The sequence below is a fragment of the Mustela lutreola genome, chromosome 3, assembly GCF_030435805.1.
Source record: "Mustela lutreola isolate mMusLut2 chromosome 3, mMusLut2.pri, whole genome shotgun sequence".
Classification (NCBI taxonomy): domain Eukaryota; kingdom Metazoa; phylum Chordata; class Mammalia; order Carnivora; family Mustelidae; genus Mustela; species Mustela lutreola.
In genome coordinates, this window is record NC_081292.1 from 7206721 (window position 1) to 7221905 (window position 15185).

The 15185-nt window shown below is 39.0% G+C and overlaps 1 long non-coding RNA gene across 1 annotated transcript in view; it reads right to left on the reverse strand.

Moving 5' to 3' along the window:
* Window positions 1–4763: 4763 nt before the first annotated feature.
* Window positions 4764–15185, reverse strand: part of LOC131826376 (uncharacterized) — a 95717-nt gene continuing 85295 nt past the window's right edge. Inside the window, exon 4 of the long non-coding RNA XR_009351556.1 lies at window positions 4764–6090. This is a non-coding gene — a long non-coding RNA (uncharacterized LOC131826376). The remainder of the gene's footprint in view (window positions 6091–15185) is intronic.

A 15185-nucleotide genomic window follows, 5' to 3' on the forward strand; every position in this document is an offset into this window, starting at 1 on the left:
AGCTCTGAGTTCAGACAGACATAGGTTCAGACCCCAGTTTTGTCTCTTCCTGGTTATATGATCTTAAGAAAATCACATAAGCCTTCCCAAGCCTGTATTTACCTCTCTCCAAACTGGGAGAGTGGTCCCCAACTCTTGAAAATGCTGGGGACGATTATGGAGAATCACACATTGCAAGCATCTGGCAAAGAGCCTGGCAGATGACCTTCTCTTGCCCCCAGGCTGCCCTTCCCTGATTCTTTCAGGCCTCCTAACACCCCCTCAGGCAGACCTTACATGTTGGAGATGAGAATAAAACCTTACCAAATTGCATGGAGCACTGGGTGTGGCCCATAAACAATGAATCTTGGAACACTGAAAAAATAAGAGAAATTTTAGAAAACAAACAAAACAAAACAAAACAAAATGCTTACCATTAAAAGAGTCATAAGGCTCAGAGAAGAGGACATTTGCATTTTTTAAAAAACTGTATTTTTCATTAATGTTTTTAATAAAACCAAAGCCCCAAGGAAAAATGAAAGAAATTGGCTTTATTTAACCCAATAGAGGGAGGCTTCAGTGGGCCTCGTAACTGCCTTAAAGTGTGGGAAGGCATATCAGATCAAAGCTGATTGTCAGCAATAATGTGCATCAGGAATCCAGGGACTCAATTACAGCCACAAAACTCACAGACAAAAGGGAAAGCAAGGAGGACTGGCCATAAGGAGAGCCCTGAGGTCAAGAGCTGGGAAGCCAGAGCGGGTTACGGCTGTCCTTCCCTCCCACTCCTGCTCTGTTCTTGCCACTCACATGCTGACCGGGTCTCCAGGCCAGGATCCCTGGGCTTGTCACTCTTGCAACACGTTGTGACCTCTGGTGCCTCTATGCCTTGGCACACAGCCTTGTCTGGTTACAGTGCCCGCCCCCTCATACACTGTCTGGCTCCTGCACCCCCTTCCTCCTCTTGCAAGGGTCACTTCCTCTAGGATTCCTCCAGCACCTCGCCCTCACTTCTCCCTCACCCCCTAGCACTCCCCTCACCTCTGTTCCAGGACCCACTACCATGAATCCTACGGCTCGCTTACATATATCTCCCTCACTTGATTTTGAGCTCGCACCATGCTAGCTAATTAATTTCCTTGTATGTGACAGGGACTCGAAACTGTGTGTTGAGAGAATGGGTTAAAGAATGAGTGACTTCAAGCATGACCATAGATCTCAACAAAGTTGTCTTTCTTTGAAATGATCCCTCCTCGACTCTTACCTCTGACTTCCCAGATTGCAGGGGTGAGGGGGGTGGGGCGAGTAGGAGCCTTGGTTTAATTATCCAGGTAGGTTTGAAGTCCCCTGCAGAATTTCTCATGACTCCATATGGACACTCCCCATCTGCCATGCAGCCCCCAAATGATCCACAAAGTTCCCGCATTAGCAATGCTGACCCTCCTCCTAGAAAGCATATTCCACTCCTCTCTGCCTGAATCACATTGTATCCTTCAGGACCCGGCTTTGGCCAACAAAACCTGGACAGACACAGCAGTGAGCAAGCAACAAGGCCAGACAGTACAAGATCTCATGCGTTTCCTCTGACCCTTCTGGCAGTTTCAAATTCCTGCCTGGGAAGCATATATTCTGCTACCCATTCCGCTTGGCCTGAGAATGAGATACATAAAGCAAGCTATCTTCCCTAAGTACCCACTGTTTGTTCCAGGGAGGATTAGTGACCCAGGAGAAGACCTGGTCACAACTACAGCCTGAAGCCTAGAGCCCAGAGCTTAGGGTCCAGCCAGCACAGCACAGCACAGCCAAGTGATGACTGAGTGACTTCTGGAACATGGTTGGCTCCTCTCACTATGGCCCTTCTTGCAGTCCACCTACGATTCCCTCTTGGAAATGGACCTCAGGTGTCTAAGTCCCTGGACCCCAGTGCCCTAACTTCTCTGTGTGTCTGCTCCTTATCTATAAAATGGGGGTACCTAACAACATTGTGGAGAGGATAATATGATTTGCTATATATAAAACACTTAGAATGTGCTTTTTATGTTGTAAAATATTGAAGAGTAGTGACTATTGTTACAGTAGTGTTAGTATTAGGAGTATTTGATGGATGGCATACTAGCTACCTATTGCTATTTAACAAATTACCCCAAAACTTAGTGGCCAAAAATAATATATTTATTTATTTGACAGTGTCTGTAAGTCAGGAATCTAGGCATGGCTTAGCTGGAGCATTCTGACGCTAGGTCTCTCATAAGACTACAATGGAAAGCTTAGCTCTGGCTGCATTCACCGCAAAGCTCCTCAGGGAGGACGTGCTTCCCAACCCACTCCTGTGGCTATTGGCAGGTTACATCCTCACCTGCTATCTGTTTAAGACATCAGTTACCTATCACATAGCTTCTCCAACGTGTATCTTACTTCACCCAGAGGGAGACAAAGGGAGGAAGCAAAAACCCATGACAGAAGCTGCTGCTTCCTTGCAACCCAATTTCAGAAGTGATATCCCATCCTTTTGCTGTATTCTACTTATTAAAAGTAAGTCATTAGGTCCAGCCCACAGTCACCATGAGGCAGAAATGATTGGAACCACCTATCACAAATGATACTGTACTGACCATCACTCCTATAATAAATAATGATAACAGCGAAGGGGAAAAGGGCTACATTTGGTATCAGAGAGAATTGGATTCAAATCTCACCTCTACAACCCATCTAACATGGAATGATAGGACAAGTCACTTACCCTCTAAAGGCTCTGTTCTTAATTTTCAAACAGAGCATGATGCTGCATTTTGTATAGAAACTATGTGACATAGTGAAATAATGGATATGAAATGCACATGTGGTATTTGGCACAAAGACAGAAGAAAAATAAATGATGGCATCATTATTGCATTGTGTGGGGTTTTAGCTCCAGCTAAATGTAATTGCATTTTCTTGGCATATTTTTTTCCTAAAGAATTGGCTTATCTAAGATACTAGCCAATCTGTTAGACCATAAAATAAATGCTTCATCTGCTCCCAGTTCCTTTGACCTTAGAACCAGAGATAAAATGCCAATGGATGAGGTCATGAGTGCTATAGAAAACCTTTAGTGGATGCTGTCCCAGGTCCTGAGTTCAAAAGCTTCCTGGAATGCTCCAGGCCTACATAAACTCCCATCTCCTCCCAGGAAAAAGGGCTCTGTTAGCCCAAGGTAGCATCATGGCCTCCAGCAAGGAGACCAGGAGAGCAAGGAGGTCTGTCCCCACCCCCAGAATACCAGCTATTTTACTCTTAACATTTAGAGGGATGCAATTACTGCGCCTTTGATATTTGTGAAGGCATTTCTCATACCCAGATAGCCTGAGGCCATTGCAAATTTTGAAGGATAGAGTCAATTTACTAGATCAGACATTAGGAGGGGATTTATACGCAACTCCAGATAAAAACCAAATATGGATTTATAAGGGGAAAAAATGAAATGTTTTTCCTCTTGCCTAAGAAAAAGTTGAAGTTGTGTAGATTTCTCATAACTTGGGGGAATTCATTGGGTCCCAAGACCTTGGGATTTGGTGTTAACGTGGAACCAGCTTTGGGGATTTTTATTAGTTTCCACCACTTCCAGATCCTTCCTTTGGAGAGACAACATGTTTCTGAAGACAGAGCACATCAATCAAAAGACAAAGGGATGAGTTGCATCCCAGCTGTTCACTGGCTATGCCAACTGGGCCTCTAGGATTTGGTTTCCTCATCTGGAAAAGAGAGTGATGATAATTTTTGCATCACAGAACCTGATTATGTTAATGTGAAAAATGCCTACAAAATATTTCGCTATATTGTCAATGGTAAAAAAATCAATTCAGTTGTTTGTTAGCCAGAATTTTGAATTCTATCTTTAATATTCATTGCAGTTCTTCTGGAAAGAATGGGGTTCCTATTATTATCCTTTTACAAAAAGGAAAACTGAGGCTCAGATGGGCAATTAACCTGCCCTTTGTCACTGCTAAATTTTGTGGTTGTTATTATTGCTGTTACTGGATTCAATCATTATATTTCTGAGAATTACCTGTAAAACACAAATGTTGCCATTGCAATTACCTTGTGTTTTATTTAACCCTTACCTTTCCAGCTCAAATTAGTTTTTCTCAATTTTTATTGATAACTGAACCAAAAGAATCATGTAAAATCCTCTGCATTTACTATGAAACTACTATTTAATATATTATTTATTATATCATGAAAAGTCTTTTACATACAGTATCAGGTAATAAATTCCTTTAAGAATGTTGTGGCAGAAAAACAATCTGAGGGGTTTGAAGTGGCGGGGGGGTGGGAGGTTGGGGTACCAGGTGGTGGGTATTACAGAGGGCACGAATTGCATGGGGCACTGGGTGTGGTGAAAAAATAATGAATACTTTTTTTTAAATAAATTAATTAATTAAAAAAAAGAATGTTGTGGCAGGAAATAAGTTTGTACTTCTTTAATAATGGCATCTTTTCTTCTAACAGATAATAAGAGCATTTCAATCCATGAGATTTTACCTTTTGTCTCTATCACCAAGAAGTATTTAATCCAAATTTAATCTCAAGTCACTCAAAAATATTATTCATTCATTCATTCATTTGTTTTTTTCACTCATTAACTAATTTTTTTCATTTTTTATTAATTTTTAAAAATTTCTTTTCAGTGTTCCAGAGTTCATTGTGTATGCACCACACCCACTGCTCCATGCAATACATGCCCTCCACAATACCCACTACCAGGTTCCCCTAACCCCCAACCCCTTCCCCTCTAAATGCCTCAGTTAGTTTCTCAGAGTCCACAGTCTATCATGGTTCATCTTCCCCTCCAATTTCCCCCAACTCGCTTCTCCCATCCTTCTCCCAATTTCTTCAGTTTTATTCCTTATGCTCCATAAGAAACGGAAACCATATGATAATTGACTTTCTCACTTGACTTATTTCACTCACATAATCTCCTTCAGTCCCATCTATACTGATACAAAAGTTGGGTATTCATCCTTTCTGATGGAGGTATAATAATCCGGAGTATATCTGGACCATATCTTCTGTTGAAGGGCATCTTGGTTCTTTCCAGAGTTCGGTGACTGGCTGTTGCTGCTATGAACATTGGCCCTTCTTTTCACTACATCTGTATCTTTAGGGTAAATACCCAATAGTGCAATTGCAGCGTCATAGTGAAGCTCTATATTTAATTTCTTAAGAAATCTCCACACTGTTTTCCAAAGTGGCTGCACCAGCTTGCATTCCCACCAACAGTGTAAGAGGGTTCCTCTTTCTCCACATCCTCTCCAGCACATGTTGTTTCCTGCCTTGTTAATTTTGGCCATTCTAACTGGTGTAAGGTGATATCTCAATGTGGTTTTGATTTGAATCTCCCTGGTGGCTAGTGATGAGTTTTCTCATGAGTCTGTTAGCCATTTGTATGTCTTCTTTGGAGAAGTGTCTGTTCATATCTTCCACCCATTTTTGGACGTGTTATCTGTTTTGTGTGTGTTGAATTTGAGGAGTTCTTTATAGATCTTGAATATCAGCCCTTTGTCTGTACTTTCATTTGAGAATATCTTCTCCCAAATTTTTAATTTGGTTGATTAATTAATCTCCATTGCAAGCATTGTTTGTTCTAGGGCCTAGAAAGAATACAATGGAAGAAAAAAACATATATAGATTCTTTCTCTCTTGAGCCTTTATTTTGTGAAGATTACACATAAATAATAAACAAATATGGTGTATAAATACTGATGAATGTTGTACAGGAAATAAATGCAGAAAAGATAAATGAAAGTATCAGAATAGAGGAAGAGAGGTGATATGTTGCAGTTTCTACAGGGTGTCAGGAAAGATGTCATAATGAAGGTGACAGCTAGCTTAGATCATACAAAACTTCTCCCTGAAGACAAGAAAAAGCCAGATAAATGCCTTTAAAATATTCTGTTTGAAGGAATTGGGGAACTACTTAACTTCAAGGATCAAGAACTCAAGGAGAAGAGAAATCGTGAGACCTATATTCTGTCTTCTCCTGAGGTATTCACCAATTAGTAAATAGCAACCAGAGGCTAAGAAGCCTGGAAGAAACTGCTGAGAAGTTAAGATTTCAGCCATCTTGTAGAGCTGTGGAGACAAAAAAAAAATCTCAATTTAGATCACAGAGGGAAACACATAGTAAATACCACATGGGACCACTGATGTTCAACACCCCCCAAAACTAAGGGCAACCTGGAAATTCATCAGTTCCACAAAGACTGAAGTCAAAGCTTCAATTCAGCTCAATTCCAGGCTCATTCATTTTTATCCTCCCAAACCCTAAATTTTTGTCAGGAGATAATTTCATCCCAGAGTCTCAAGTTAGTTCTAGATTTTTGCATGAATAAAGGCTGCTATTCAATGAAATTTACTAGGCAGGCCAGGCAACAGAACCAAATAACCAAAACCAAGAGGGAAAAAAGCAGGCACTAGAAACAGAACTGAAAGAGACCCAAAGTAAATTTTTAAATAACTGCTTAATATGTACAAGAAAATTAATGACTAGATATGAAATTTGATCAGAGAATTGAAAAAGATTAAAATTTTATTTATTTTATTTGTGAGAGGACGAGAGAGAGAGAGAGAGAAAGCACAAGCTGGATGAGAGGCAGAGGGAGAAGCAGACTCCCTACTGAGCAGGAAGCCTGTCATGGGACTTGATCCTGGGATCCTCCGATCATGACCTGAGTCAAAGGCACGTGCTTACCCAACTGAGCCACCCAAGCACCCCAGAAGTTATTTTTTTTTAAAGAATCAATAGAAACCCTAAAACAGAAAATACAGTATATAAACTTATGTGTTAATGGATTGGTTTAACAGAAAACAAGGCAAAATAAAAAAATAATGAACTACAAGTTAGGTTTAGAAAATATTCAGAGTAAATCATTTTTGAGGCCAGAAGGTGGAAAGCATGGAAGTAAGGATAGAATATATATGACACTGCAATTGCACTACTGGGTATTTACTCCAAAGATACAGATGTAGTGAAAAGAAGGGCCATCTGTACCCCAATGTTTATAGCAGCAATGGCCAGTCACCAAACTGTGGAAAGAACCAAGATGCCCTTCAACAGAAGATATGGTCCAGATATACTATGGAGTATTAATCCTCCATCAGAAAGGATGGATACCCACCTTTTGTATCAACATGGATGGGTCTGGAGGATATTATGCTGAGTGAAATAAGTCAAGGAGAGAGAGTTAATTATCATATGGTTTTGCTTATTTGTGGAGCATAAGGAATAACACAGAGGACATGGGGAGATAGAGAGGAGAAGGGAGTTGGGGGAAATTAGAGGGTGAGATGAACCATGAGAGATTGTGAACTCTGAGGAACTAACTGAGGGTTTTGGAGAGGAGGGGTGTGAGAGGTTGGATGAGCCTGATAGTGGGTATTGTGGAGAGCATGTATTGCATGGAGCACTGGGTGTGGTGCCTACACAATGAACTCTGGAACACTGAAAAGAAATTTAAATAAATAAATAAACAAACAAATAAAAAGATACATTTGACATATGACCAAAAGATTTAACAGTAGTTAGAGTCTCAGAAAGAGAGGACAGAGAAAATTAGCTAAAGACAGCTTTTGCAGATGTTCACCAACTAATGAGCTAATAAAACATATCTAGCCACAGATTCCTGAGCAAAGCCTTGAGATGGCTTCCTCCTTGAGGAAGGAGCCATGAAGATATCAAGGGGAAGAATTCTCTGGGCACAGGAAGCAAATGCAAACATCCTAAGGCATGGATTTCAGTCTGGCTGGAAATGACTGAACAGGAGGGCAAGTAGTAAATTAGGTCAAGGAGGTGAGAGAGCAAGAAGGGCCATACAGAATCCTCTCACATCTTTGGCTTTTATTTAATACAATGTGGTAGACCATTTCTTAAAAGAAGATGACAAACATGATCTGACTGATCTCTGAAAATGTGCAATTAAGACAGAAAAAAACAAGTTTCTCATTCCCAGCATCAGTTATCTAATGCTGCTTAACAATTAGCTCATATGCAATGGCTTAAATCAACACACTTTCATTATCCCATAGTTCTGTGAGTCATGATTCTAAGGACTTTCAAGGTTGACAAGGCATGGGCCTTGAGATCTTATCTGGAGGCTCAAGGAAAGAAGTTGTTTCCAAATTCATTCAGATTACTGGCTGACTCAGTTCCTTGTGGCTGTCAGACTGAAGTCCTCATTTTCTTGCATACTAACTCTCAGCTCCTCAAGACTGCAAGCATTGCTCTGGGTGTGGAGCCTTCCATCTTCAAAGCCAGCAATGACATGTCAAATTCTCACCATGCTTCAAATCTCTGAATGTCACCAGCTGAAGAAAACTTTCTGTTTTTAAAGGGGCTAACTGATTAAGTAAGACCCATCCAGTTAATATCCATATCTTAAGGTCAGCTGGTTTGGGACATTAATTCCATCTGCAAAGTCCCTTCACAATACTTAGATTAACATTTGATTGAATAACTGGGAACCTGATATTTTGGGAAGACATCTTTAGAATTCTGCCCACATTTTTATTTTGCAAATGAGAAAATGAGACATTGAAAGGTTGTGACTTACCCAATATCACATTACTAGTTATAATTGCCATTGCTTTTTTTTCTTGCTGACTACAGTGGTAATAGACTAGATAGGGAATGAATACAAGGGAAAAAAACCAGAGTTCTAGTGTTATAGTCAGGGCCAAAGATGATTGCAGTATCGATGAGGGTGGTAATAGTGGAGATTGTGAGAAGTGATTAGTTATGGATATATGCTGAAGATATAGTCAAGATGTGCTGATGGACTGGCTGGGGGATCTGAAAGGAGGTGTCAAGATGACTTTACAGGTTTTGGTCTGAGCAAATAGAAGGACTTTTACTGAGAATGCATTTACTAAGTTTGGGAAGTCTGGAGGATGAACAGGTTTGTTGGGGGAAGATCTGGTTTTAGACATGTTAAATTAAGATGTCTCTTAGGCATTCAAATGAGATGTCTAGTAGTATATAAATTTGGAGTTCAGGGGAGGTTGTCAGTGGATAGATGATATTTAAAACTCTGAGACTAGATGAGATCAGAAAAAGAATATAAGTATAGTTAAAGAAGAAAGGAGGTCCAGAAACTGAGCTCTGGATACTCAATGTGTAGGGGAAAAAGAAGGAACTCAAAAAGATGATCAAGAAGGAACAGCCATTGATGCAGAAGGAAATCCAAAAGAGCGTGGTGTCCTAGAAGCCAAGTTAAAGTATTTTACTGAGGAAGTAGTGAGAGATCATCTGTATAAAATGATGCTGATAAATGAAATAAGATGAGGACTAGGAAATAACCCTTGTTATTTAACAACACAGAGTTCACTGATGACCTTGAAAAGAACAATTGTAGTGTAAATAATGGTACAAACCTTACTGGAGTAGACTCATTAAAGAACAAATGGAGATAGTGAGTATAGACATCCCTTTCTAATTGCTTTTCTATAAAGAAAATCAGAAAACTTGGGCCTAGGATCTAAAAAACTAGGAAGAGCATCACTTCAATCCTAACAACAAGAAAAAGTGGGATAAACTGCAAATTATTACTTTCCTTGAACCTATCAGACAGCTGAAGGCACATGGCTAAACAAGTAACCTGAAATCTGGGGGAAAAAAATACCTTGAAACCTGGTTTACTTGTAGAAGATCACAGGAGGAAGATATTCTGGGTGCCATACAAGCTGCCTAAAAGTCTAACAAATTGCTAGTGACTCAATGTGAGCTAGTTTGAAAGTATAAAACACTGGGAATGACAAATAAAAAAGTAGTTTTCAACCACTCTCAAGGTTTTCTCCATAGACCTCCTCTGGGTATTCATGGAAGACTGGACGAATGGCAAGAGACAAGAGAAAGCCCCTCTCCATCATGCCTTGTGGGAGGAAGGGGCAACTGCCTTAAAGGTAAGACATAATACTCCACCCAAGTTCTGATCTTCCATGAACCAAATCCTTAAGATGCTGGGGAGAAAACAAACCTAGGGGCACAGGACACAGATGAAGACACTTTACTGTATGGTGAAGATTAAGGAATGAACTTTCTACCATGGGAAAGGGGCAGAAAACAGCCCTGAGTCCAGCATCCTATACCAATAAAATTGGAGTGAAATAAGTCAAGCAGAGAGAGTCAATTATCATATGGTTTCACTTATTTGTGGAGCATAACAAATAACATGGAGGACAAGGGGAGATGGAGAGGAGAAGGGAGTTGAGGGAAACTGGAAGGGGAGGAGAACCATGAGAGACTATGGACTCTGAAAAACAATCTGAGGGTTTTGAAGGGGTGGGGTGTGGGGAGTGGGAGATGGGGGAACCAGGTGGTGGGTATTAGAGAGGGCATGGATTGCATGGAGCATTGGGTGTGGTGTAAAAACAATGAATACTGTTATGTTGAAAAAATGAATTAATTTTAAAAAATAATAAAATAAAATTAGAGATCCAACCACTGAGGAAAAAGCAGAAAGCTGACAAAAAAAATAATCACTGAAGACACAGGCAGAGTCCGGTTGCTTGGGGGTGGCAGAGCAGGTGGGTGAGAAAGCCTGACCGAGAAAGCCAAGTCCACAGGGCCTGTCTAAAACAGAGACTGGACTAAATAATAGGCTCACGATCCGCCAACAGCCTAACCAACTCTGAGTAACAAATGAGAGCATCCTAGCACTGTGGAAAATGCAAGTACATGAAAGGAGACTTCCTCCACCACATTAGCATGCAGGGAAAGCCAACATCTGATGATACAACAGGAACATTGAAAAAAACTCTCCATGATCCCAGCTGCCATCCTAAGTACAAACTAACATCAGAGGAATTTGAAACCAGTGGTGCCCTGACAGTAACCATAGCAATAACTCCTAACTATATTGACTCAATCCCATATATCCAAGGTTTAGAAGAAAAAGCATTACCATTTGTAAACATAAATACTATTTACATTTGTCCCCTGCTGTTCTACACTAAATGTTTGGGTGTTCAACCAAAACTTAACACACACACACACACACACACACACACACAGAGCACATAAACAAACCCTACTCTCATGAAACATATTAATTAATAAACAAAACTAGACTCAAAGGTGACCCAGATATAACCACCAGGATATTTAAAATTGCTTGACTAATATGACAAAGGTTCTAGCAGAAAAATTGGGCCATACACATGATGGATGATAAATTTTAGCAGAGAGAATAAAGCTATAATAAAAGGTTCAATTGAAATGCTAGAAATAATAAGAAAACATAGTAAGATATACGAAGAATATTTTTGACAGGCTTGTTAATGCACTTTATATAGGTAAAATATAAAATCAGACCCAACTTGAAGTTAGGACACCAGAAATTACCCAAACAGAAACACAGAAGAAAAAGTACAATAAAAATAAAGGTATATCAACTCATCCAAAATCTTTAGTACAATACCAAATGGTCTACAGTTTGTGTAATGAAGTTCCTCATGTAGAAGAATGAGAGAAAAGAATAACTAAAATGAGGGCACCTGGGTGGCTCAGTGGGTTAAGCCTCTGCCTTTGGCTCAGGTCATGGTCTCAGCATCCTGGGATCGAGCCCCACATTAGGCTTTCTGCTCAGCAGGGAGCCTTCTTCCTCCTTTCTCTCTGCCTGCCTCTCTGCCGACTCATGATCTCTCTCTCTCTGTGTCAAATAAATAAATAAAATCTTAAAAAAAAAAAAAAGAAGAAGAAGAAGAAGAATTAAAATGTTGGGAGAAATAATCACCAAGAATTTTCCCAAAGTGATGAATGACATCAAACCACAGATCTGAGAAACTCCAAAAGATAATTAAAAAAAAAAAAATGCTTATCAGGGGCGCCTGTGTGGCTCAGTGGGTAAAAGACTCTGCCTTCAGCTCTGGTCATGATCCCAGGGTCCTGGGATCGAGCCCCTCATCAGGCTCTCTGCTCAGCAGGGAGGCTGCTTCCTCCTCTTTCTCTGCCTGCCTCTCTGCCTGCTTGTGATCTCTGTCAAATAAATAAATAAAATTTTGTTTTTAAAAAACCATGCTTATCATATTCAAGCTGCTAAAAACCAAAGATAAAGAAAAAAGAGACAAATTATAAAGAGTCTCAAAGATGAATTACAGCCAACTTCACATCAAAAACTATGAAATCCAGAAGACAATGGAGTGACCCTTTTAAAATACTCAATGAAACAAAGGAACTTGTTAACCCAGAATTCTATACCTAGTAAAAATATTTTTCAACAGTGAAGGTGAAATAAAGACTTCTTAATAAGAAGGGGAGCTAAAAGAATCCATTTCCAGGAGATTTGTGCTACAAGAAATGTAGGAAATTCATCAGACAAAAATAATTATAATAAACCTAAATTTGGATATATAGGAAATGAAAAGCTTAGAGATTGTTATAATAAAGGTAAATGAAAGTATATTTTTCCAATTTTAATAGCTCTAAAAGAGACAGTCTACAGCAAAATTAGCTATGTGTTGTGTGTTTATAGCACATGTAAAAGTAAAACATGCAACAAAATCATAAAATATGACAAAGGAAGAAATTATAAATACACATTGTTTTAAGATTTTGATACAATATGTGAAGTAATATAATATTGTTTGAAAGTATTTTGGGTGTGGTTCATAAACAATGAATTCTGGAACACTGAAAAGAAATTTTAAAAATAAATAAAAATCTAAATAAATAAATAAATAAATAAACGAACCCATAACTTGGGGGGGAAAAAAGAAAGAAAGTATTCTTTGATAAGTTAACAATGTGTATTTTAAACACCGGGGTGGACGCCTTTTTTAATTTCTAAGGGTTTAAATAATTTGTAATGGTTTAAATATTAAGGCAATAGTAGAAGTAAAATGGAAATGCAAAAGATTCTCAGTTCATGCAAAAGGAAACAGAAAAGGAAGACAAAGAATAGATGGAACTAACAGAAAACAACTAGAGATTTATATTCAACCATATCAATGATTACATTAAATATAAATGGTCTAAACACTTAAAAAAGAGATATTGTCAGATCAATTCTAAAAACAAAGCTCAACTATATTCTATCTACAAAAAAAAACTTTTTAAAATTATTGTTAAAAGGATAAAAAATATATGTTATACAAATACAAAATAAAGCTATAGTGGCTATATAATACCAGATGAATATATGAATAGTATCAGACAACTTCAAAACAGGGAAAAATATTAGGGATAAAGAGGTATATTATATAATATGAAATTGGTGAATCCTAAATGTGTGTGCACTAAACAACAGGGTCAGTTTCTTTTTTGGAATCAGAAAGAAGGAAGAGAGTAGTTGGAAGAGAATATAGGTTTAAAAGAGGATTTTTTTTTTAAGGTAGCAAAAATTAAAGCTCATTTCATGCTGATATGAGTGATCCAAACAAAAGGATATGGCTTAGGAAAGAAGAGGAATTTGTGAAATATGTAAGGGGGTATGCTTTCTAGGAGACAGATATGGAGGTTAGTCTTACCTTGGACTGGTCCAGAATCAGTAACAGGAAAAAAAAAAAAAAGTGAAGTAATTCCTTTAGGGTTAGCATGTAGTTTCTCTTGTAAAATATTCAAGAGTCCCAAATCTATATTCACTTTTAAAAATTGTGTATGCAATTTATATAAACTAAAAAATTAAAAATTAAAAAAAGAAACCAGCTCACCTATTTCTCTCATTCCCCAAACCCAGCTTTTAAAACTACCAGTCTGTTCTCTGTATCTATGAACTTGGTTTTGGTTTTGCCAGGCACAATGAATAAGCACAGACCCTGCCCAGTAGGTAAGGAATTATAATAGCAAAGAACTGCCCTGAAAGTGGCAAAAGTTGATGGAGTATAATCTTGCTGGTAGTGTTTTGTCAGCTGGAAAGTTAGGGGGAAGAGGGAATACAGACTTGCCTACCTTATTCTGAATATCATATAATAATTGTTAATTACAGAACCTTACACAGAAATTTGACATTTAATGGCATGAAATAGCAGCTAAGAGTACTTCCAATCTGACTTCTAAGTTTCCATGATGATATAAGAGCTCAGGGATCAGACTGAACAGAGAGCCTTAGTGTCTCTATACTGAGTGTGGCTTTCAGGTCATCGGATGGGATGAAAAATCTCTTCCCTCACACCTTCCCATGGTTGACCACTATTTCTCACTTATGTGTCAACTCAAATGCTAACTCCTTGGAGAGGCTTTCCTGAAATATTCAATCTAAAATATTCCCCATCCCCACCTCAGTCATTTTTTCCTTCCTAAAATGTATCATTATGTAAAATGATACTTTTGTGTCTGATTTTTGCTTAATGTCTGTTTACCTCACCTACCATAAAGAAAACTCCATGGACACAGGACATTTGTCTGTCTTTCTTAACTCTGGGAGTGAATGAATGGATGAACAAATGAATTAAAAGGGCATAGGCTTTGAAGTAAGACAGACCTGGATTCAAACCTAACTGGGTGGGTGACTGTTAACTTCAATTTCCTGATCAATAAAATGTAAACAATAATTATTGCAAAGATGGAATTGCAAAGATGGAAACAAATATAATCAGGATGTGTAAAGTGCCTGACACTCTCAATAAATAACAGCTCCAACTTCAATTATGAAGAGATATTCAATTGGCCAAGGAAAGGAAATTAAAAAGGGGCTTCAACTGCACCCTCCCTGCAAAGATCAGGATTCCAGTGGTTCCTGGGGAGCACAGGTGTTTGATATGGCTGTTTTGATACAGCCCAGCTGTCTTACCAGTTACTGGCCCCTTTCCCATATTTGAATGACTGGGGCTCCATCTGTGGGCTTTCCCGAACTGTGCCATGTCTTGGAGGCGGAATAAGAAGGACTTGCCATTTTAGGATATCCACAGTGAGCTTCTTGGCCAAACTTCACCCACCTCTGAGAATCAGCATGCACATACTGTGTGACCATCCTCCTTCCTCTCCTCTCCCTCATTGGCTTCCCCCTCCTGCCAGCTGGCCTTCCTGCCCCCGACCAGCTGGCATCTCCAGCCAAACAAGATGATACCACCTCAATTCTTCAGACTATTTTCTAAAGGGATCAAAGCAGGAAGGGAAGAAAGAGGAATACTGCAGCCTTCTTCAATGTCTTGCTCATTGTTAAATAACTTGCCCAATTTTAAAGAGCTATGAATACTGGAAGTCAGAATCAAACTCAGGAGCAACTTGTCCTAGG